Source organism: Xenia sp. Carnegie-2017, unplaced genomic scaffold (assembly GCF_021976095.1).
Source record: "Xenia sp. Carnegie-2017 unplaced genomic scaffold, XeniaSp_v1 HiC_scaffold_6, whole genome shotgun sequence".
Classification (NCBI taxonomy): Eukaryota; Metazoa; Cnidaria; class Anthozoa; order Malacalcyonacea; family Xeniidae; genus Xenia; species Xenia sp. Carnegie-2017.
This window is the reverse complement of record NW_025813526.1, coordinates 7,838,187-7,862,257: the sequence shown is the minus strand read 5'-3', so window position 1 is coordinate 7,862,257 and position 24,071 is coordinate 7,838,187. Positions and strand designations below refer to the sequence as shown.

Here is a 24,071-nt window from a genome sequence, read left to right as displayed (position 1 = left end):
TATATATATATATATATATATAGGAGTGTATAAAACTTTTGTCTTTACTGTACCAAGCTTGTTTAAATTCGCATGCATGTTTAGTCTGTGCGGTTTCGAGTTCTTTAGTTTCTGTCCAGTGAAGTGTGAATATACACACTAACATTGTACTGTCTTGCACGAAAATACTGTAAAATACAGGCAAACAAGGTTTGAACCAACAAACATTGTATTATTTCCTTGGGAAGACTTTAACGATTTCATGGAACAAAAAAATAAACCTAGTCAATGCACATTTTTCAATACATCTATGGTTTTGTTACTTATTCATTTTGAATGATCATTTGTTCACTCGACTGTTTGGTGTTAAGTAACTATTTAAATATTCAATTATTAGGCAAATTGTTACAATCATAAATGGTGTCAAATTTATTTCATTTTTTTAAGGAATTACACAGCGGAGGAAGATCAAAAGTTGTTAACGTACATAAAAGAACATTAAAGAAAAGTGTACGGCAACAACTTTTGGAAAAAAAATGGCGAAAGAAAATGTAATGCATTGACGATTATTTCGTAAAATGGGATCAGCACTTTGATATAATTTGCCTGATCTAAATTTCTCTAGATCATTGAAGGAAGAACGTGGCAAATCCTGAAAGGCCGTTACAATAGATATTTCAGTAAGTAAGTCAATTAATAAACACATGTTTGCTTTCAGTTTGGTAAATGTCAAAGAGATATAAGAATTACATGTGAAGAAGATAAATATTTGATTTCTATGGATTATTAAAGCTTAAGTTTGATTTTGATATCAAGAAACACACATTTAGGCTTGCTTTTTATCTATTCCTTGATTACAGAAAACACGACTGAAGATGAGCCGTCTCCTCAATTTTGAAAAAGCCATCAAGTAGTTTTTATGATGCTAAGAGGACAATTACATGGAGCAATTTCAACCCGGGCTTAGTTTCAGCCTGTTTGTCGTGCTGAAATTTCAGCAAGGTTCTGTTACAAACAGAATGTAAAATAAATAAATATTAATACAATATAATATAGATGAAATTATACGTGATATAATTTAGATATTTATATAATATATGTATTTATATTTACAATATTTAACACCGATCCAAAGCAAAGTACATACTTTTGAAGCGTTATTCTTCTTTTATAACAAAGCTCATGGTGTTTGTATTGAAAATAAGCGAGAAGTTAGCTTTTCTGAACAAGATTCAATCAAAAGATTTGAGAATATCATTTACTCACGTGCATGTCAGGAAAAGAAGGGCCTGGGCACAAGGTGCTCTACCATATCTGAAATAGCCTTCACCCACATTCAACGATATCACTCTCAACTACAAACTCATCACCTCTGTTGCCGTTATTGTTATTACCACTGTTACCACCACTCTAATCATCACCGTTTCATTCGCAGCTGTCGTCTTTGTCTTTATGTATTTTGTTCCACCAGCGAAAGAAAAAACTGTCAACTTTTATTTGTTGGTTCCTTCTAGGATAGTTTCCATATTTGTCGGTCCCGAAAGAATAACTATTAATTTTGGTTCTATTTCCACACGCAACAAAGATAGTGTGAACCAGTTATATTTCTCAAACAATTTATTAATCAAGGTGTAAATGTTAAAGTAGATAAGTGTCTTAATAATAATATCAATAAGTATGAGCAAAACTTATCTCCTCTGTCTGAGTACAACCAAGAGTTTTATTCTGAGGGTTCGTGAGTCCAACAATGACTCACAATAGTTTTCCAATAGATTAAAGCACAGTAAAATATGGATGATGTATAATCACTTGCACAATTTTTATTGATTAATATTGTTAACAGCAGATGTCATCAACGTTTGGCTCGTGCTAAATTTTCGTAAATGGAAGATGTATTCTATCAATTTATATACAGTCTAGATGTAATTTATCAACATATAATATTACACTTCAAAACTTCATTGTATTCAGCCTTATTGATCCTTGAATATTCTACAGAACGGCATTTCGTGATTAAACATATTTTCCTTAATGTTGGTTTGGGATACATCTTTCAGCGTCAACAGAAAATAGTTAAAACAATATTTTACCATATGTGTGAAGTTTTTCTTGGCAAATTTCTCAATACATAACATGTATTTGTAGTTAATCCGTTGTTTTATTTTTGTAGTTTGTTGTAGCTCTTTTAAAATTTTGTCATTATACTTGTGATGAAAGGTAGACAATCCAGATAAAGGCAGATATGGTAAAACATTGGCATGACCATTACCCTTTGCAGGGCCTTTGTGTCCAGGGGACGAAACGATAATAAATAAACATTGAAAAAGTCAAAATGTTCGGTGAGAAATCTTCAAAACACAGTTGTATGAATGCATTGAAAGCAAATTTTTTACCATGCCTATGTTATAGAAATACAAGCAAGTGGTTAGTTTGTTTTATATCTCACTGCTATACTGTCCTAGTTTTTTGTGGACGTGCCAGGAATCATATCTTCACATTAAGAATAATCTAGGAGATTTTGTCGATCTATAAGTAGTTATGCATGGCCTTATGGGAAGAAAATAAATAAAAGCTCTGCTGCTTGAGTTCCAAATTAGCAACGAGATGAGAATTTAACAGTTTTACATGTATTGCGGCTATTGCCTGTGATAAATCACCATTGAGCATCTGGACACAGCGAATGATGTTAGGATTTCATTGTAATTGAGGGAGCAAAGTGGATTTGGTTTTGTTTCTAAACAAGTTCTATGGTTTTGGTTTCCCAAGTCTAGAATTGTTCTCTAAACACAAAAATCAAATGATTTGACTCAATGACTGAGTCATATTTTACTTGTGCATGTTTGACATTGCCTGTTAGGTTTTATAATTACTATTTTCGTTTTATATAAACGTACGTCCTGTGTCTCAACTGCAGGAGTCAACATTGCACTGTGGTGATAGCCAGGAGAGCACGTTGTATATACACCTTGCTTATATATATATATATATATATATAGAGTGTATAAAAAATTTGTGTTTACTGTACCAAGCTTGTTTAAATTCGCAAGCATGTTTAGTCTGTTTTCATTTCTCTCCAAAGACTAAGCGTTTGCATTGCGATTTTACTGACCATAAAGCTAATACAAACGAATTAAATCCCAGCACAAAGATAACTCAAAGTCTACGAAGCAAGACAACAAAATAAGAATAATGAATCGCAATAGAAATACAACATGAGAAGACGTTCCAGAGATACTAACAATCAAAGCTGAGAAACATATAAGACATATGTTTTCCAAACAAGAAAACTAAATGGCAAAGAAACAAACAACATAAAGAGGATAGTGCTCTGCGAGGACAAATAGAAGAGCTGAATAGGAACTAAAGGACACGAGGAGAATCATCAAGAAATGAAACGAATATTGACTTATCGATGTTTTATATAGAAGAATGGTTTTAATTATTCAAGAATAAGTAAATCATCACATAGAGCGTAACGAAGGATTAAAGTAAAATGGAACATGGACAATTGCTTTTGTATATTGGAGCTTTATTTACAACTTGAAGCTGGAAAGGAATCCTCACAATTTTGGCTAAACTGCTATAGATAACATGCTCGTCTTAATTAGCAGATAGAAAAAGCTTTACAGAAGGATGAAGAGCTTATCAGAAAAAGCACAAAAATAGTGCATGTTTGACATTGCCTGTTAGGTTTTATAATTACTATTTTCGTTATATAACCTGTACGTCCTGTGTCCCAAGTGCAGGAGTCACCATTGCACTGTGGTGATAGCCGGAGAGTACGTTGTATATACATATATATATATATATATATATAGGAGTGTATAAAATTTTGTCTTTACTGTACCAAGCTTGTTTAAATTCGCATGAATGTTTAGTCTGTGCGGTTTCCAGTTCTTAGTTTCTGTCCAGTGAAGTGTGAATATACACACTAACATTGTACTGTCTTGCACGAAAATACTGTAAAATACAGGCAAACAAGGTTTGAACCAACAAAATTGTATTATTTCAGAAGACTTTAAGATTTCATGGAACAAAAATAAACCTAGTCAATGCACATTTTCAATACATCTATGGTTTTGTTACTTATTCATTTTGAATGATCATTTGTTCACTGACTGTTTGGTGTTAAGTAACTATTTAAATATTCAATTATTAGGCAAAATTGTTACAATCATAAATGGTGTCAAATTTATTTCATTTTTTTAAGGAATTACACAGCGGAGGAAGATCAAAAGTTGTTAACGTACATAAAAGAACATTAAAGAAAAGTGTAGGGCAACAACTTTTGGAAAAAAATGGCCCGGAGAGCACATTGTATATACACCTTGCATATATATATATAGGAGTGTATAAAATTTTGTCTTTACTGTACCAAGCTTGTTTAAATTCGCATGAATATTTAGTTTGTGTGTTTCCAGTTCTCTAGTTTCTGTCCAGTGAAGTGTAAATATACACACTAACATTGTAATTGTCTTGCAAGAAAATACTGTAAAATACAGGCAAACAAGGTTTGAAAATATTTTGCAAACTGAACATCAGATCGGAAATAAAAGTTTGTCCCAGCAACCAACAAATGAAGCAGTAGTCTTTCAGGAAGCTCACAGATAGATATATACCGCTTTGAATATAAGAACATATATATAGCCAAATTGACCAACAATAACGAAATCCAAATTAGCCTACAAAACAAAACAACAAAACGCAAAGCACCCAAACAAAACCATCAATAATACGTAGTACCGACGAAACAAGCCTTATAAAGCCTTTTCATGTATTCAATTGTATATGGATATAATGATATATAAATCCCAGCGTAAGGATAACTCAAAGTCTACGAAGCAAGACAACAAAATAAAAATAATGAAGCCAATTAGCAATACAACTACAACATGACAAGATATTCCAGAGATACTAACAATCAAAGCTGAGACAGATATAAGAGCTAGGTTATCCCAACAAGAAAAGTAAATGCCAAAGACTAAGCCTTTGCATTGCGATTTTACTGAAAATAAAGCTAATGATTGAATATAAAGATTCAAGACACATTCTCACCAAATACAAGTGAATTGAATCCCAGCACAAGGATAACTCAAAGTAGATAACATGCTCGTCTTAATTAGCAGATAGAAAAAGCTTTACAGAAGGATGAAGAGCTTATCAGAAGAAAGGACAAAAATAGTGCATGTTTGACATTGCCTGTTAGGTTTTTATAATTACTATTTTCGTTATATATAACCGTACGTCCTGTGTCCCAAGTGCAGGAGTCACCATTGCACTGTGGTGATAGCGGGAGTACGTTGTATATACACCTATATATATATATATATATATATATATAGGAGTGTATAAAACTTTGTCTTTACTGTACCAAGCTTGTTTAAATTCGCATGCATGTTTAGTCTGTGCGGTTTCGAGTTCTTTAGTTTCTGTCCAGTGAAGTGAATATACACACTAACATTGTACTGTCTTGCACGAAAATACTGTAAAATACAGGCAAACAAGGTTTGAAAATATTTTGCAAACTGAACATCAAGATCGGAAATAAAAGTTTGTCCCAGCAACCAACAAATGAAGCAGTAGTCTTTCAGGAAGCTCACAGATAGATATATACCGCTTTGAATATAAGAACATATATATAGCCAAATTGACCAACAATAACGAAATCCAAATTAGCCTACAAAACAAAACAACAAAACGCAAAGCACCCAAACAAAACCATCAATAATACGTAGTACCGACGAAACAAGCCTTATAAAGCCTTTTCATGTATTCAATTGTATATGGATATAATGATATATAAATCCCAGCGTAAGGATAACTCAAAGTCTACGAAGCAAGACAACAAAATAAAAATAATGAAGCCAATTAGCAATACAACTACAACATGACAAGATATTCCAGAGATACTAACAATCAAAGCTGAGACAGATATAAGAGCTAGGTTATCCCAACAAGAAAAGTAAATGCCAAAGACTAAGCCTTTGCATTGCGATTTTACTGAAAATAAAGATAATTATCGAATATAAAGATTCAAGACACATTCTCACCAAATACAAGTGAATTAAATCCCAGCACAAGGATAACTCAAAGTCTACGAAGCAAGAAAACAAATAAGAATATTGAATTGCAATAGCAATACAACATGACAAGATATTCCAGAGATACTAACAATCAAAGCTGAGACAGATATAAGAGCTAGGTTATCTCAACAAGAAAAGTAAATGCCAAAGACTAAGCCTTTGCATTGCGATTTTACTGAAAATAAAGCTAATGATTGAATATAAAGATTCAAGACACATTCTCACCAAATACAAGTGAATTAAATCTCAGCACAAGTCTACGAAGCAAGAAACAAAATAAGAATATTGAATCGCAATAGCAATACAACATGACAAGATATTCCAGAGATACTAACAATCAAAGCTGAGACAGATATAAGACATAGGTTATCCCTACAAGAAAACTAAATGCCGAAGACTAAGCGTTTGCATTGCGATTTTACTGACCATAAAGCTAATACAAACGAATTAAATCCCAGCACAATGATAACTCAAAGTCTACGAGGCAAGACAACAAAATAAGAATAATGAATCGCAATAGAAATACAACATGAGAAGACAGATATAAGAGATATGTTTTCAAACAAGAAAACTAAATGGCAAAGAAAGAAACGACATAAAGAGGATAGTGCTCTGCGAGGAAAAATAGAAGAGCTTAATAGGAACTAAAGAACACGAGGAGAATCATGAAGCATAAAGCTAATACAAACGAATTAAATACCAGCACAAAGATAACTCAAAGTCTACCAGGCAAGACAACAAAATAAGAATAATGAATCGCAATAGAAATACAACATGAGAAGACAATCCAGAGATACTAACAAAAAACAGAGACACATATAAGACATATGTTTTCCAAACAAGAAAACTAAATGGCAAAGAAAAACGACATAAAGAGGATAGTGCTCGTCGAGGACGAATAGAAGAGCTGAATAGGAACTAAAGGACACGAGGAGAATCATCAAGAAATGAAAAGAATATTGACATATGGATGTGTTATATACAAGAATGGTTTTAATTATTCAAAAATAAGTAAATCATCACATAGAGCGTAACGAAGGATTAAAGTAAAATGGAACATGGACAATTGCTTTTGTATATTGGAGCTTTATTTACAACTTGAAGCTGGAAAGGAATCCTCACAATTTTGGCTAAACTGCTATAGATAACATGCTCGTCTTAATTAGCAGATAGAAAAAGCTTTACAGAAGGATGAAGAGCTTATCAGAAGAAAGGACAAAAATAGTGCATGTTTGACATTGCCTGTTAGGTTTTTATAATTACTATTTTCGTTATATATAACGGTACGTCCTGTGTCCCAAGTGCAGGAGTCACCATTGCACTGTGGTGATAGCCGGAGAGTACGTTGTATATACACCTTGCATATATATATATATATATATATAGGAGTGTATAAAACTTTTGTCTTTACTGTACCAAGCTTGTTTAAATTCGCATGCATGTTTAGTCTGTGCGGTTTCGAGTTCTTTAGTTTCTGTCCAGTGAAGTGTGAATATACACACTAACATTGTACTGTCTTGCACGAAAATACTGTAAAATACAGGCAAACAAGGTTTGAACCAACAAACATTGTATTATTTCCTTGGGAAGACTTTAACGATTTCATGGAACAAAAAAATAAACCTAGTCAATGCACATTTTTCAATACATCTATGGTTTTGTTACTTATTCATTTTGAATGATCATTTGTTCACTCGACTGTTTGGTGTTAAGTAACTATTTAAATATTCAATTATTAGGCAAATTGTTACAATCATAAATGGTGTCAAATTTATTTCATTTTTTTAAGGAATTACACAGCGGAGGAAGATCAAAAGTTGTTAACGTACATAAAAGAACATTAAAGAAAAGTGTACGGCAACAACTTTTGGAAAAAAAATGGCGAAAGAAAATGTAATGCATTGACGATTATTTCGTAAAATGGGATCAGCACTTTGATATAATTTGCCTGATCTAAATTTCTCTAGATCATTGAAGGAAGAACGTGGCAAATCCTGAAAGGCCGTTACAATAGATATTTCAGTAAGTAAGTCAATTAATAAACACATGTTTGCTTTCAGTTTGGTAAATGTCAAAGAGATATAAGAATTACATGTGAAGAAGATAAATATTTGATTTCTATGGATTATTAAAGCTTAAGTTTGATTTTGATATCAAGAAACACACATTTAGGCTTGCTTTTTATCTATTCCTTGATTACAGAAAACACGACTGAAGATGAGCCGTCTCCTCAATTTTGAAAAAGCCATCAAGTAGTTTTTATGATGCTAAGAGGACAATTACATGGAGCAATTTCAACCCGGGCTTAGTTTCAGCCTGTTTGTCGTGCTGAAATTTCAGCAAGGTTCTGTTACAAACAGAATGTAAAATAAATAAATATTAATACAATATAATATAGATGAAATTATACGTGATATAATTTAGATATTTATATAATATATGTATTTATATTTACAATATTTAACACCGGATCCAAAGCAAAGTACATACTTTTGAAGCGTTATTCTTCTTTTATAACAAAGCTCATGGTGTTTGTATTGAAAAATAAGCGAGAAGTTAGCTTTTCTGAACAAGATTCAATCAAAAGATTTGAGAATATCATTTACTCACGTGCATGTCAGGAAAAGAAGGGCCTGGGCACAAGGTGCTCTACCATATCTGAAATAGCCTTCACCCACATTCAACGATATCACTCTCAACTACAAACTCATCACCTCTGTTGCCGTTATTGTTATTACCACTGTTACCACCACTCTAATCATCACCGTTTCATTCGCAGCTGTCGTCTTTGTCTTTATGTATTTTGTTCCACCAGCGAAAGAAAAAACTGTCAACTTTTATTTGTTGGTTCCTTCTAGGATAGTTTCCATATTTGTCGGTCCCGAAAGAATAACTATTAATTTTGGTTCTATTTCCACACGCAACAAAGATAGTGTGAACCAGTTATATTTCTCAAACAATTTATTAATCAAGGTGTAAATGTTAAAGTAGATAAGTGTCTTAATAATAATATCAATAAGTATGAGCAAAACTTATCTCCTCTGTCTGAGTACAACCAAGAGTTTTTATTCTGAGGGTTCGTGAGTCCAACAATGACTCACAATAGTTTTCCAATAGATTAAAGCACAGTAAAATATGGATGATGTATAATCACTTGCACAATTTTTATTGATTAATATTGTTAACAGCAGATGTCATCAACGTTTGGCTCGTGCTAAATTTTCGTAAATGGAAGATGTATTCTATCAATTTATATACAGTCTAGATGTAATTTATCAACATATAATATTACACTTCAAAACTTCATTGTATTCAGCCTTATTGATCCTTGAATATTCTACAGAACGGCATTTCGTGATTAAACATATTTTCCTTAATGTTGGTTTGGTGATACATCTTTCAGCGTCAACAACAGAAAATAGTTAAAACAATATTTTACCATATGTGTGAAGTTTTTCTTGGCAAATTTCTCAATACATAACATGTATTTGTAGTTAATCCGTTGTTTTATTTTTGTAGTTTGTTGTAGCTCTTTTAAAATTTTGTCATTATACTTGTGATGAAAGGTAGACAATCCAGATAAAGGCAGATATGGTAAAACATTGGCATGACCATTACCCTTTGCAGGGCCTTTGTGTCCAGGGGACGAAACGATAATAAATAAACATTGAAAAAGTCAAAATGTTCGGTGAGAAATCTTCAAAACACAGTTGTATGAATGCATTGAAAGCAAATTTTTACCATGCCTATGTTATAGAAATACAAGCAAGTGGTTAGTTTGTTTTATATCTCACTGCTATACTGTCCTAGTTTTTTGTGGACGTGCCAGGAATCATATCTTCACATTAAGAATAATCTAGGAGATTTTGTCGATCTATAAGTAGTTATGCATGGCCTTATGGGAAGAAAATAAATAAAAGCTCTGCTGCTTGAGTTCCAAATTAGCAACGAGATGAGAATTTAACAGTTTTACATGTATTGCGGCTATTGCCTGTGATAAATCACCATTGAGCATCTGGACACAGCGAATGATGTTAGGATTTCATTGTAATTGAGGGAGCAAAGTGGATTTGGTTTTGTTTCTAAACAAGTTCTATGGTTTTGGTTTCCCAAGTCTAGAATTGTTCTCTAAACACAAAAAAATCAAATGATTTGACTCAATGACTGGAGTCATATTTTACTTGTGCATGTTTGACATTGCCTGTTAGGTTTTATAATTACTATTTTCGTTTTATATAAACGTACGTCCTGTGTCTCAACTGCAGGAGTCAACATTGCACTGTGGTGATAGCCAGGAGAGCACGTTGTATATACACCTTGCTTATATATATATATATATATATATATAGAGTGTATAAAAAAATTTGTGTTTACTGTACCAAGCTTGTTTAAATTCGCAAGCATGTTTAGTCTGTTTTCATTTCTCTCCAAAGACTAAGCGTTTGCATTGCGATTTTACTGACCATAAAGCTAATACAAACGAATTAAATCCCAGCACAAAGATAACTCAAAGTCTACGAAGCAAGACAACAAAATAAGAATAATGAATCGCAATAGAAATACAACATGAGAAGACGTTCCAGAGATACTAACAATCAAAGCTGAGAAACATATAAGACATATGTTTTCCAAACAAGAAAACTAAATGGCAAAGAAACAAACAACATAAAGAGGATAGTGCTCTGAGGACAAATAGAAGAGCTGAATAGGAACTAAAGGACACGAGGAGAATCATCAAGAAATGAAACGAATATTGACTTATCGATGTTTTATATAGAAGAATGGTTTTAATTATTCAAGAATAAGTAAATCATCACATAGAGCGTAACGAAGGATTAAAGTAAAATGGAACATGGACAATTGCTTTTGTATATTGGAGCTTTATTTACAACTTGAAGCTGGAAAGGAATCCTCACAATTTTGGCTAAACTGCTATAGATAACATGCTCGTCTTAATTAGCAGATAGAAAAAGCTTTACAGAAGGATGAAGAGCTTATCAGAAAAAAGCACAAAAATAGTGCATGTTTGACATTGCCTGTTAGGTTTTATAATTACTATTTTCGTTATATGTAACTGTACGTCCCGTCCCAAGTGCAGGAGTCACCATTGCACTGTGGTGATAGCCGGAGAGCACATTGTATATACACCTTGCATATATATATATAGGAGTGTATAAAATTTTGTCTTTACTGTACCAAGCTTGTTTAAATTCGCATGAATATTTAGTTTGTGCGGTTTCCAGTTCTCTAGTTTCTGTCCAGTGAAGTGTAAATATACACACTAACATTGTACTGTCTTGCACGAAAATACTGTAAAATACAGGCAAACAAGGTTTGAAAATATTTTGCAAACTGAACATCAGATCGGAAATAAAAGTTTGTCCCAGCAACCAACAAATGAAGCAGTAGTCTTACAAGAAAGTCACAGATAGATATATACCGCAATGAATATAACAACATATATATAGCCAAATTGACCAACAATAACGAAACCCAAATTAACCTACAAAACAAAACAACAAAACGCAAAGCACCCAAAGAAAACCGACGAAACAAGCCTTATAAAGCCTTTTCATGTACCCAATTGTATATGGATATAATGATATATAAATCCCAGCGTAAGGATAACTCAAAGTATACGAAGCAAGACAAAATAAAAATAATGAAGCGAATTAGCAATACAACTACAACATGACAAGATATTCCAGAGATACTAACAATCAAAGCTGAGACAGATATAAGAGCTAGGTTATCCCAACAAGAAAAGTAAATGCCAAAGACTAAGCCTTTGCATTGCGATTTTACTGAACATAAAGATGATTGAATATAAAGATTCAAGACACATTCTCACCAAATACAAGTGAATTAAATCCCAGCACAAGGATAACTCAAAGTCTACGAAGCAAGAAAACAAAATAAGAATATTGAATTGCAATAGCAATACAGCACGAGAAGACGTTCCAGAGATACTAACAATCAAAGCTGAGACAGATATAAGACATAGGTTATCCCTACAAGAAAACTAAATGCCGAAGACTAAGCCTTTGTATTGCGATTTTCCTGACCATAAAGCTAATACAAACGAATTAAATCCCAGCACAAAGATAACTCAAAGTCTACGAGGCAAGACAACAAAATAAGAATAATGAATCGCAATTGAAATACAACATGAGAAGACGTTCCAGAGATACTAACAATCAAAGCTGAGACAGATATAAGAGCTAGGTTATCCCAACAAGAAAAGCAAATGCCAAAGACTAAGCCTTTGCATTGCGATTTTACTGAACATAAAGCTATTGATTGAATATAAAGATTCAAGACACATTCTCACCAAATACAAGTGAATTAAATCCCAGCACAAGGATAACTCAAAGCCTACGAAGCAAGAAAACAAAATAAGAATATTGAATCGCAATAGCAATACAGCACGAGAAGACGTTCCAGAGATACTAACAATCGAAGCTGAAACAAATATAAGACATAAGTTATCTTTACAAGAAAACTAAATGCCGAAGACTAAGCGTTTGCATTGCGATTTTACTGACCACAAAGCTAATTCAAACGAATTAAATCCCAGCACAAAGATAACTCAAAGTCTACGTGGCAAGACAATAAATAGGAATATTGAATTGCAATAGCAATACAGCAAGAGAAGACGTTCCAGAGATACTAAAAATCAAAGCTGAGACAGATATAAGACATAGGTTATCCCTACAAGAAAACTAAATGCCAAAGACTAAGTGTTTCATTGCGATTTTACTGACCATAAAGTTAATACAAACGAATTAAATCCCAGCACAAAGATAACTCAAAGTCTACGAAGCAAGACAAAAAAATAATGAAGCGAATTAACAATACAACTACAACATGACAAGATATTCCAGAGATACTAACAATCAAAGCTGAGACAGATATAAGAGCTACGTTATCCCAACAAGAAAAGTAAATGCCAAAGACTAAGCCTTTGCATTACGATTTTACTGAACATAAAGATGATTGAATATAAAGATTCAAGACACATTCTCACCAAATACAAGTGAATTGAATCCCAGCACAAGGATAACTCAAAGTAGATAACATGCTCGTCTTAATTAGCAGATAGAAAAAGCTTTACAGAAGGATGAAGAGCTTATCAGAAGAAAGGACAAAAATAGTGCATGTTTGACATTGCCTGTTAGGTTTTTATAATTACTATTTTCGTTATATATAACCGTACGTCCTGTGTCCCAAGTGCAGGAGTCACCATTGCACTGTGGTGATAGCCGGGAGAGTACGTTGTATATACACCTTGCATATATATATATATATATATATATAGGAGTGTATAAAAACTTTTGTCTTTACTGTACCAAGCTTGTTTAAATTCGCATGCATGTTTAGTCTGTGCGGTTTCGAGTTGTTTAGTTTCTGTCCAGTGAAGTGTGAATATACACACTAACATTGTACTGTCTTGCACGAAAATACTGTAAAATACAGGCAAACAAGGTTTGAAAATATTTTTCAAACTGAACATCAAGATCGGAAATAAAAGTTTGTCCCAGGAACCAACAAATGAAGCAGTAGTCTTTCAGGAAGCTCACAGATAGATATATACCGCTTTGAATATAAGAACATATATATAGCCAAATTGACCAACAATAACGAAATCCAAATTAGCCTACAAAACAAAACAACAAAACGCAAAGCACCCAAACAAAACCATCAATAATACGTAGTACCGACGAAACAAGCCTTATAAAGCCTTTTCATGTATTCAATTGTATATGGATATAATGATATATAAATCCCAGCGTAAGGATAACTCAAAGTCTACGAAGCAAGACAACAAAATAAAAATAATGAAGCCAATTAGCAATACAACTACAACATGACAAGATATTCCAGAGATACTAACAATCAAAGCTGAGACAGATATAAGAGCTAGGTTATCCCAACAAGAAAAGTAAATGCCAAAGACTAAGCCTTTGCATTGCGATTTTACTGAAAATAAAGATAATTATCGAATATAAAGATTCAAGACACATTCTCACCAAATACAAGTGAATTAAATCTCAGCACAAGTCTACGGAGCAAGAAAACAAAATAAGAATATTGAATCGCAATAGCAATACAACACGAGAAGACGTTCCAGAGATACTAACAATCAAAGCTGAGACAGATATAAGACATAGGTTATCCCTACAAGAAAACTAAATGCCGAAGACTAAGCCTTTGCATTGCGATTTTACTGAAAATAAAGCTAATGATTGAATATAAAGATTCAAGACACATTCTCACCAAATACAAGTGAATTAAATCCCAGCACAAGGATAACTCAAAGTCTACGAAGCAAGAAAACAAATAAGAATATTGAATTGCAATAGCAATACAACTACAACATGACAAGATATTCCAGAGATACTAACAATCAAAGCTGAGACAGATATAAGAGCTAGGTTATCTCAACAAGAAAAGTAAATGCCAAAGACTAAGCCTTTGCATTGCGATTTTACTGAAAATAAAGCTAATGATTGAATATAAAGATTCAAGACACATTCTCACCAAATACAAGTGAATTAAATCCCAGCACAAGGATAACTCAAAGTCTACGAAGCAAGAAAACAAATAAGAATATTGAATTGCAATAGCAATACAACTACAACATGACAAGATATTCCAGAGATACTAACAATCAAAGCTGAGACAGATATAAGAGCTAGGTTATCTCAACAAGAAAAGTAAATGCCAAAGACTAAGCCTTTGCATTGCGATTTTACTGAAAATAAAGCTAATGATTGAATATAAAGATTCAAGACACATTCTCACCAAATACAAGTGAATTAAATCTCAGCACAAGGATACGGAAGCAAGAAAACAAATAAGAATATTGAATTGCAATAGCAATACAACACGAGAAGATATTCCAGAGATACTAACAATCAAAGCTGAGACAGATATAAGACATAGGTTATCCCAAGAAAAGTAAATGCCAAAAGCCTAATTGCGATTTTACTGAAAATAAAGCTAATGATTGAATATAAAGATTCAAGACACATTCTCACCAAATACAAACGAATTAAATCCCAGCACAAGGATAACTCAAAGTCTACGAAGCAAGAAAACAACAAGAATATTGAATTGCAATAAATACAACTACAACATGACAATATTCCAGAGATAACAATCAAAGAGACAGATATTAGTTAACAAGAAAAAAAGACTAAGCCTTTTTACTGAAAATAAAAATGATTGAATATGATTCAGTTCTCACCAAATACAAGGAAAAATCAGCACAAGTCTACGGAGGAAACAAAAGAATATTCGAAAAGAGATACTAACAATCAAAGCTGAGACAGATATAAGAAATAGGTTATCCCTACAAGAAAACTAAATGAATGGATGCGATGTTATAGCTACAAACGAATTAAATCCAAGCACATAACTCAAAGTACGAGGCATCAACAAATAAGAATAATGAACGAAGGATTAAAGAGATATGGAAACATGGACAAAAGAAAACGACATAAAGAGGATAGTTATTTACAACTAGAAGAGCTGAATAGAACTAGGACACGAGGAGAATCATCAAGAAATGAAAAGAATATTGATATGGATGCTATATACAAGAATTTTTAATATTCAAAAGTAAATCAGATAGATGCGTAACGAAGGATTAAAGTACAATGGAACATGGATAATGCATGTTTATTGCAACTGTTGGGTTTTCACAATTTTGGCTAAACTGCTATAGATAACATGCTCGTCTTAATTAGCAGATACGCCTGAAGAGCCCAAGTGCAGGCATGTCACCATTGCATGTTATAATACCGGGAGAGTACGTTGTTGCACATAGCCGGAGATATATATATATATATATAGGATGTATAAAAATTTTGTCTTTACTGTACCAAGCTTGTTTAAATTCGCATGCATGTTTAGTCTGTGCGGTTTCGAGTTCTTTAGTTTCTGTCCAGTGAAGTGTAAATATACACACTAACATTGTACTGTCTTGCACGAAAATACTGTAAAATACAGGCAAACAAGGTTTGAAAATATTTTGCAAACTGAACATCAAGATCGGAAATAAAAGTTTGTCCCAGCAACCAACAAATGAAGCAGTAGTCTTTCAGGAAGGTCACAGATAGATATATACCGCTTTGAATATAAGAACATATATATAGCCAAATTGACCAACAATAACGAAACCCAAATTAGCCTACAAAACAAAACAACAAAACGCAAAGCACCCAAACAAAACCATCAATAATACGTAGTACCGACGAAACAAGCCTTATAAAGCCTTTTCATGTATTCAATTGTATATGGATATAATGATATATAAATCCCAGCGTAAGAATAACTCAAAGTCTAAGAAGCAAGACAAGAAAATAAAAATAATGAAGGAATTAGCAATACAACTACAACATGACAAGATATTCCAGAGATACTAACAATCAAAGCTGAGACAGATATAAGACATAGGTTATCCCTACAAGAAAACTAAATGCCGAAGACTAAGCGTTTGCATTGCGATTTTACTGACCATAAAGCTAATACAAACGAATTAAATCCCAGCACAATGATAACTCAAAGTCTACGAGGCAAGACAACAAAATAAGAATAATGAATCGCAATAGAAATACAACATGAGAAGACAGATATAAGAGATATGTTATCCAAACAAGAAAACTAAATGGCAAAGAAAGAAACGACATAAAGAGGATAGTGCTCATGAGGAAAATAGAAGAGCTTAATAGGAACTAAAGGACACGAGGAGAATCATGAAGCATAAAGCTAATACAAACGAATTAAATACCAGAACAAAGATAACTCAAAGTCTACGAGGCAAGACAACAAAATAAGAATAATGAATCGCAATAGAAATACAACATGAGAAGACAATCCAGAGATACTAACAAAAAACAGAGACACATATAAGACATATGTTTTCCAAACAAGAAAACTAAATGGCTAAGAAAAAACGACATAAAGAGGATAGTGCTCTATGAGGACAAATAGAAGAGCTGAATAGGAACTAAAGGACACGAGGAGAATCATCAAGAAATGAAAAGAATATTGACATATGGATGTGTTATATACAAGAATGGTTTTAATTATTCAAGAATAAGTAAATCATCACATAGAGCGTAACGAAGGATTAAAGTACAATGGAACATGGACAATTGCTTTTGTATATTGCAGCTTTATTTACAACTTGAAGCTGGAAAGGAATCCTCACAATTTTGGCTAAACTGCTATAGATAACATGCTCGTCTTAATTAGCAGATAGAAAAAGCTTTACAGAAGGATGAAGAGCTTATCAGAAAAAAAGCACAAAAATAGTGCATGTTTGACATTGCCTGTTAGGTTTTATAATTACTATTTTCGTTATATATAACCTTACGTCCTGTGTCCCAAGTGCAGGAGTCACCATTGCACTGTGGTGATAGCCGGGAGAGTACGTTGTATATACACCTTGCATATATATATATATATATATAGGAGTGTATAAAAAATTTTGTCTTTACTGTACCAAGCTTGTTTAAATTCGCATGCTTGTTTAGTCTGTGCGGTTTCGAGTTCTTTAGTTTCTGTCCAGTGAAGTGGAAATATACACACTAACATTGTACTGTCTTGCACGAAAATACTGTAAAATACAGGCAAACAAGGTTTGAAAATATTTTGCAAACTGAACATCAAGATCGGAAATAAAAGTTTGTCCCAGCAACCAACAAATGAAGCAGTAGTCTTTCAGGAAGGTCACAGATAGATATATACCACTTTGAATATAAGAACATATATATAGCCAAATTGACCAACAATAACGAAACCCAAATTAGCCTACAAAGCAAAACAACAAAACGCAAAGCACCCAAACAAAACCATCAATAATACGTAGTACCGACGAAACAAGCCTTATAAAGCCTTTTCATGTATTCAAATGTATATGGATATAATGATATATAAATCCCAGCGTAAGGATAACTCAAAGTCTACGAAGCAAGACAACAAAATAAAAATAATGAAGCGAATTAGCAATACAACTACAACATGACAAGATATTCCAGAGATACTAACAATCAAAGCTGAGACAGATATAAGACATAGGTTATCCCTACAAGAAAACTAAATGCCGAAGACTAAGCGTTTGCATTGCGATTTTACTGACCATAAAGCTAATACAAACGAATTAAATCCCAGCACAATGATAACTCAAAGTCTACGAGGCAAGACAACAAAATAAGAATAATGAATCGCAATAGAAATACAACATGAGAAGACAGATATAAGAGATATGTTTTCAAACAAGAAAACTAAATGGCAAAGAAAGAAACGACATAAAGAGGATAGTGCTCTATGAGGAAAAATAGAAGAGCTTAATAGGAACTAAAGAACACGAGGAGAATCATGAAGCATAAAGCTAATACAAACGAATTAAATACCAGCACAAAGATAACTCAAAGTCTACCAGGCAAGACAACAAAATAAGAATAATGAATCGCAATAGAAATACAACATGAGAAGACAATCCAGAGATACTAACAAAAAAAACAGAGACACATATAAGACATATGTTTTCCAAACAAGAAAACTAAATGGCAAAGAAAAAACGACATAAAGAGGATAGTGCTCGTCGAGGACGAATAGAAGAGCTGAATAGGAACTAAAGGACACGAGGAGAATCATCAAGAAATGAAAAGAATATTGACATATGGATGTGTTATATACAAGAATGGTTTTAATTATTCAAAATAAGTAAATCATCACATAGAGCGTAACGAAGGATTAAAGTAAAATGGAACATGGACAATTGCTTTTGTATATTGGAGCTTTATTTACAACTTGAAGCTGGAAAGGAATCCTCACAATTTTGGCTAAACTGCTATAGATAACATGCTCGTCTTAATTAGCAGATAGAAAAAGCTTTACAGAAGGATGAAGAGCTTATCAGAAGAAAGGACAAAAATAGTGCATGTTTGACATTGCCTGTTAGGTTTTATAATTACTATTTTCGTTATATATAACGGTACGTCCTGTGTCCCAAGTGCAGGAGTCACCATTGCACTGTGGTGATAGCCGGGAGAGTACGTTGTATATACACCTTGCATATATATATATATATATATATAGGAGTGTATAAAAACTTTTGTCTTTACTGTACCAAGCTTGTTTAAATTGCATGCATGTTTAGTCTGTGCCGTTTCGAGTTTTTTAGTTTCTGTCCAGTGAAGTGTGAATATACACACTAACATTGTACTGTCTTGCACGAAAATACTGTAAAATACAGGCAAACAAGGTTTGAACCAACAAACATTGTATTATTTCCTTGGGAAGACTTTAACGATTTCATGGAACAAAAAATAAACCTAGTCAATGCACATTTTTCAATACATCTATGGTTTTGTTACTTATTCATTTTGAATGATCATTTGTTCACTCGACTGTTTGGTGTTAAGTAACTATTTAAATATTCAATTATTAGGCAAATTGTTACAATCATAAATGGTGTCAAATTTATTTCATTTTTAAGGAATTACAGCGGAGGAAGATCAAAAGTTGTTAACGTACATAAAAGAACATTAAAGAAAAGTGTACGGCAACAACTTTGGAAAAAATGGCGAAAGAAAATGTAATGCATTGACGATTATTTCGTAAAATGGGATCAGCACTTTGATATAATTTGCCTGATCTAAATTTCTCTAGATCATTGAAGGAAGAACGTGGCAAATCCTGAAAGGCCGTTACAATAGATATTTCAGTAAGTAAGTCAATTAATAAACACATGTTTGCTTTCAGTTTGGTAAATGTCAAAGAGATATAAGAATTACATGTGAAGAAGATAAATATTTGATTTCTATGGATTATTAAAGCTTAAGTTTGATTTTGATATCAAGAAACACATTTAGGCTTGCTTTTTATCTATTCCTTGATTACAGAAAACACGACTGAAGATGAGCCGTCTCTCAATTTTGAAAAAGCCATCAAGTAGTTTTTATGATGCTAAGAGGACAATTACATGGAGCAATTTCAACCCGGCTTAGTTTCAGCCTGTTTGTCGTGCTGAAATTTCAGCAAGGTTCTGTTACAAACAGAATAAAATAAATAAATATTAATACAATATAATATAGATGAAATTATACGTGATATAATTTAGATATTTATATAATATATGTATTTATATTTACAATATTTAACACCGGATCCAAAGCAAAGTACATACTTTTGAAGCGTTATTCTTCTTTATAACAAAGCTCATGGTGTTTGTATTGAAAAATAAGCGAGAGTTAGCTTTTCTGAACAAGATTCAATCAAAAGATTTGAGAATATCATTTACTCACGTGCATGTCAGGAAAAGAAGGGCCTGGGCACAAGGTGCTCTACCATATCTGAAATAGCCTTCACCCACATTCAACGATATCACTCTCAACTACAAACTCATCACCTCTGTTGCCGTTATTGTTATTACCACTGTTACCACCACTCTAATCATCACCGTTTCATCTGCAGCTGTCGTCTTTGTCTTTATGTATTTTGTTCCACCAGCGAAAGAAAAAACTGTCAACTTTTATTTGTTGGTTCCTTCTAGGATAGTTTCCATATTTGTCGGTCCCGAAAGAATAACTATTAATTTTGGTTCTATTTCCACACGCAACAAAGATAGTGTGAACCAGTTATATTTCTCAAACAATTTATTAATCAAGGTGTAAATGTTAAAGTAGATAAGTGTCTTAATAATAATATCAATAAGTATGAGCAAAACTTATCTCCTCTGTCTGAGTACAACCAAGAGTTTTTATTCTGAGGGTTCGTGAGTCCAACAATGACTCACAATAGTTTTCCAATAGATTAAAGCACAGTAAAATATGGATGATGTATAATCACTTGCACAATTTTATTGATTAATATTGTTAACAGCAGATGTCATCAACGTTTGGCTCGTGCTAAATTTTCGTAAATGGAAGATGTATTCTATCAATTTATATACAGTCTAGATGTAATTTATCAACATATAATATTACACTTCAAAACTTCATTGTATTCAGCCTTATTGATCCTTGAATATTCTACAGAACGGCATTTCGTGATTAAACATATTTTCCTTAATGTTGGTTTGGTGATACATCTTTCAGCGTCAACAACAGAAAATAGTTAAAACAATATTTTACCATATGTGTGAAGTTTTTCTTATGCAAATTTCTCAATACATAACATGTATTTGTAGTTAATCCGTTGTTTTATTTTTGTAGTTTGTTGTAGCTCTTTTAAAATTTTGTCATTATACTTGTGATGAAAGGTAGACAATCCAGATAAAGGCAGATATGGTAAAACATTGGCATGACCATTACCCTTTGCAGGGCCTTTGTGTCCAGGGACGAAACGATAATAAATAAACATTGAAAAAGTCAAAATGTTCGGTGAGAAATCTTCAAAACACAGTTGTATGAATGCATTGAAAGCAAATTTTTTTACCATGCCTATGTTATAGAAATACAAGCAAGTGGTTAGTTTGTTTTTATATCTCACTGCTATACTGTCCTAGTTTTTTTTGTGGACGTGCCAGGAATCATATCTTCACATTAAGAATAATCTAGGAGATTTTGTCGATCTATAAGTAGTTATGCATGGCCTTATGGGAAGAAAATAAATAAAAAGCTCTGCTGCTTGAGTTCCAAATTAGCAACGAGATGAGAATTTAACAGTTTTACATGTAATGCTATTGCCTGTGATAAATCACCATTGAGCATCTGGACACAGCGAATGATGTTAGGATTTCATTGTAATTGAGGGAGCAAAGTGGATTTGGTTTTGTTTCTAAACAAGTTCTATGGTTTTGGTTTCCCAAGTCTAGAATTGTTCTCTAAACACAAAAAAATCAAATGATTTGACTCAATGACTGGAGTCATATTTTACTTGTGCATGTTTGACATTGCCTGTTAGGTTTTTATAATTACTATTTTCGTTTTATATAAACGTACGTCCTGTGTCTCAACTGCAGGAGTCAACATTGCACTGTGGTGATAGCCAGGAGAGCACGTTGTATATACACCTGCTTATATATATATATATATATATATATAAGAGTGTAAAAAAATTTGTGTTTACTGTACCAAGCTTGTTTAAATTCGCAAGCATGTTTAGTCTGTTTTCATTTCCAAAGACTAAGCGTTTGCATTGCGATTTTACTGACCATAAAGCTAATACAAACGAATTAAATCCCAGCACAAAGATAACTCAAAGTCTACGAAGCAAGACAACAAAATAAGAATAATGAATCGCAATAGAAATACAACATGAGAAGACGTTCCAGAGATACTAACAATCAAAGCTGAGAAACATATACATATAAGACAAATGGCAAAGAAACAAACAACAAACAGATATATCTCATGAGGACAAATAGAAGAGCTGAATAGGAACTAAAGGACACGAGGAGAATCATCAAGAAATGAAACGAATATTGACTTATCGATGTTTTATATAGAAGAATGGTTTTAATTATTCAAGAATAAGTAAATCATCACATAGAGCGTAACGAAGGATTAAAGTAAAATGGAACATGGACAATTGCTTTTGTATATTGGAGCTTTATTTACAACTTGAAGCTGGAAAGGAATCCTCACAATTTTGGCTAAACTGCTATAGATAACATGCTCGTCTTAATTAGCAGATAGAAAAAGCTTTACAGAAGGATGAAGAGCTTATCAGAAAAAAGCACAAAAATAGTGCATGTTTGACATTGCCTGTTAGGTTTTATAATTACTATTTTCGTTATATGTAACTGTATCGTCCTGTGTCCCAAGTGCAGGAGTCACCATTGCACTGTGGTGATAGCCCGAGAGCACATTGTATATACACCTTGCATATATATATATAGGAGTGTATAAAATTTTGTCTTTACTGTACCAAGCTTGTTTAAATTCGCATGAATATTTAGTTTGTGCGGTTTCCAGTTCTCTAGTTTCTGTCCAGTGAAGTGTAAATATACACACTAACATTGTACTGTCTTGCACGAAAATACTGTAAAATACAGGCAAACAAGGTTTGAAAATATTTTGCAAACTGAACATCAGATCGGAAATAAAAGTTTGTCCCAGCAACCAACAAATGAAGCAGTAGTCTTACAAGAAAGTCACAGATAGATATATACCGCAATGAATATAACAACATATATATAGCCAAATTGACCAACAATAACGAAACCCAAATTAACCTACAAAACAAAACAACAAAACGCAAAGCACCCAAAGAAAACCGACGAAACAAGCCTTATAAAGCCTTTTCATGTACCCAATTGTATATGGATATAATGATATATAAATCCCAGCGTAAGGATAACTCAAAGTATACGAAGCAAGACAAAATAAAATAATGAAGCGAATTAGCAATACAACTACAACATGACAAGATATTCCAGAGATACTAACAATCAAAGCTGAGACAGATATAAGAGCTAGGTTATCCCAACAAGAAAAGTAAATGCCAAAGACTAAGCCTTTGCATTGCGATTTTACTGAACATAAAGATGATTGAATATAAAGATTCAAGACACATTCTCACCAAATACAAGTGAATTAAATCCCAGCACAAGGATAACTCAAAGTCTACGAAGCAAGAAAACAAAATAAGAATATTGAATTGCAATAGCAATACAGCACGAGAAGACGTTCCAGAGATACTAACAATCAAAGCTGAGACAGATATAAGACATAGGTTATCCCTACAAGAAAACTAAATGCCGAAGACTAAGCCTTTGTATTGCGATTTTCCTGACCATAAAGCTAATACAAACGAATTAAATCCCAGCACAAAGATAACTCAAAGTCTACGAGGCAAGACAACAAAATAAGAATAATGAATCGCAATTGAAATACAACATGAGAAGACGTTCCAGAGATACTAACAATCAAAGCTGAGACAGATATAAGAGCTAGGTTATCCCAACAAGCAAATGCCAAAGACTAAGCCTTTGCATTGGATTTTACTGAACATAAAGCTATTGATTGAATATAAAGATTCAAGACACATTCT

The 24,071-nt window shown here is 32.9% G+C and overlaps 2 long non-coding RNA genes across 2 annotated transcripts; both read left to right on the top strand.

Annotated features, from left to right (window-relative positions):
• The first annotated feature begins 7,500 nt into the window (after window positions 1-7,500).
• Window positions 7,501-11,573, top strand: LOC124458214. Its single transcript, XR_006953081.1, has 2 exons — window positions 7,501-7,614; window positions 11,395-11,573. It is a non-coding gene; the product is annotated as an uncharacterized LOC124458214 (long non-coding RNA).
• Window positions 11,574-19,258: 7,685 nt separating this feature from the next.
• On the top strand, window positions 19,259-23,261 carry LOC124457475. Its single transcript, XR_006952619.1, has 2 exons — window positions 19,259-19,338; window positions 23,083-23,261. It is a non-coding gene; the product is annotated as an uncharacterized LOC124457475 (long non-coding RNA).
• The last annotated feature ends 810 nt before the right edge of the window (window positions 23,262-24,071 follow it).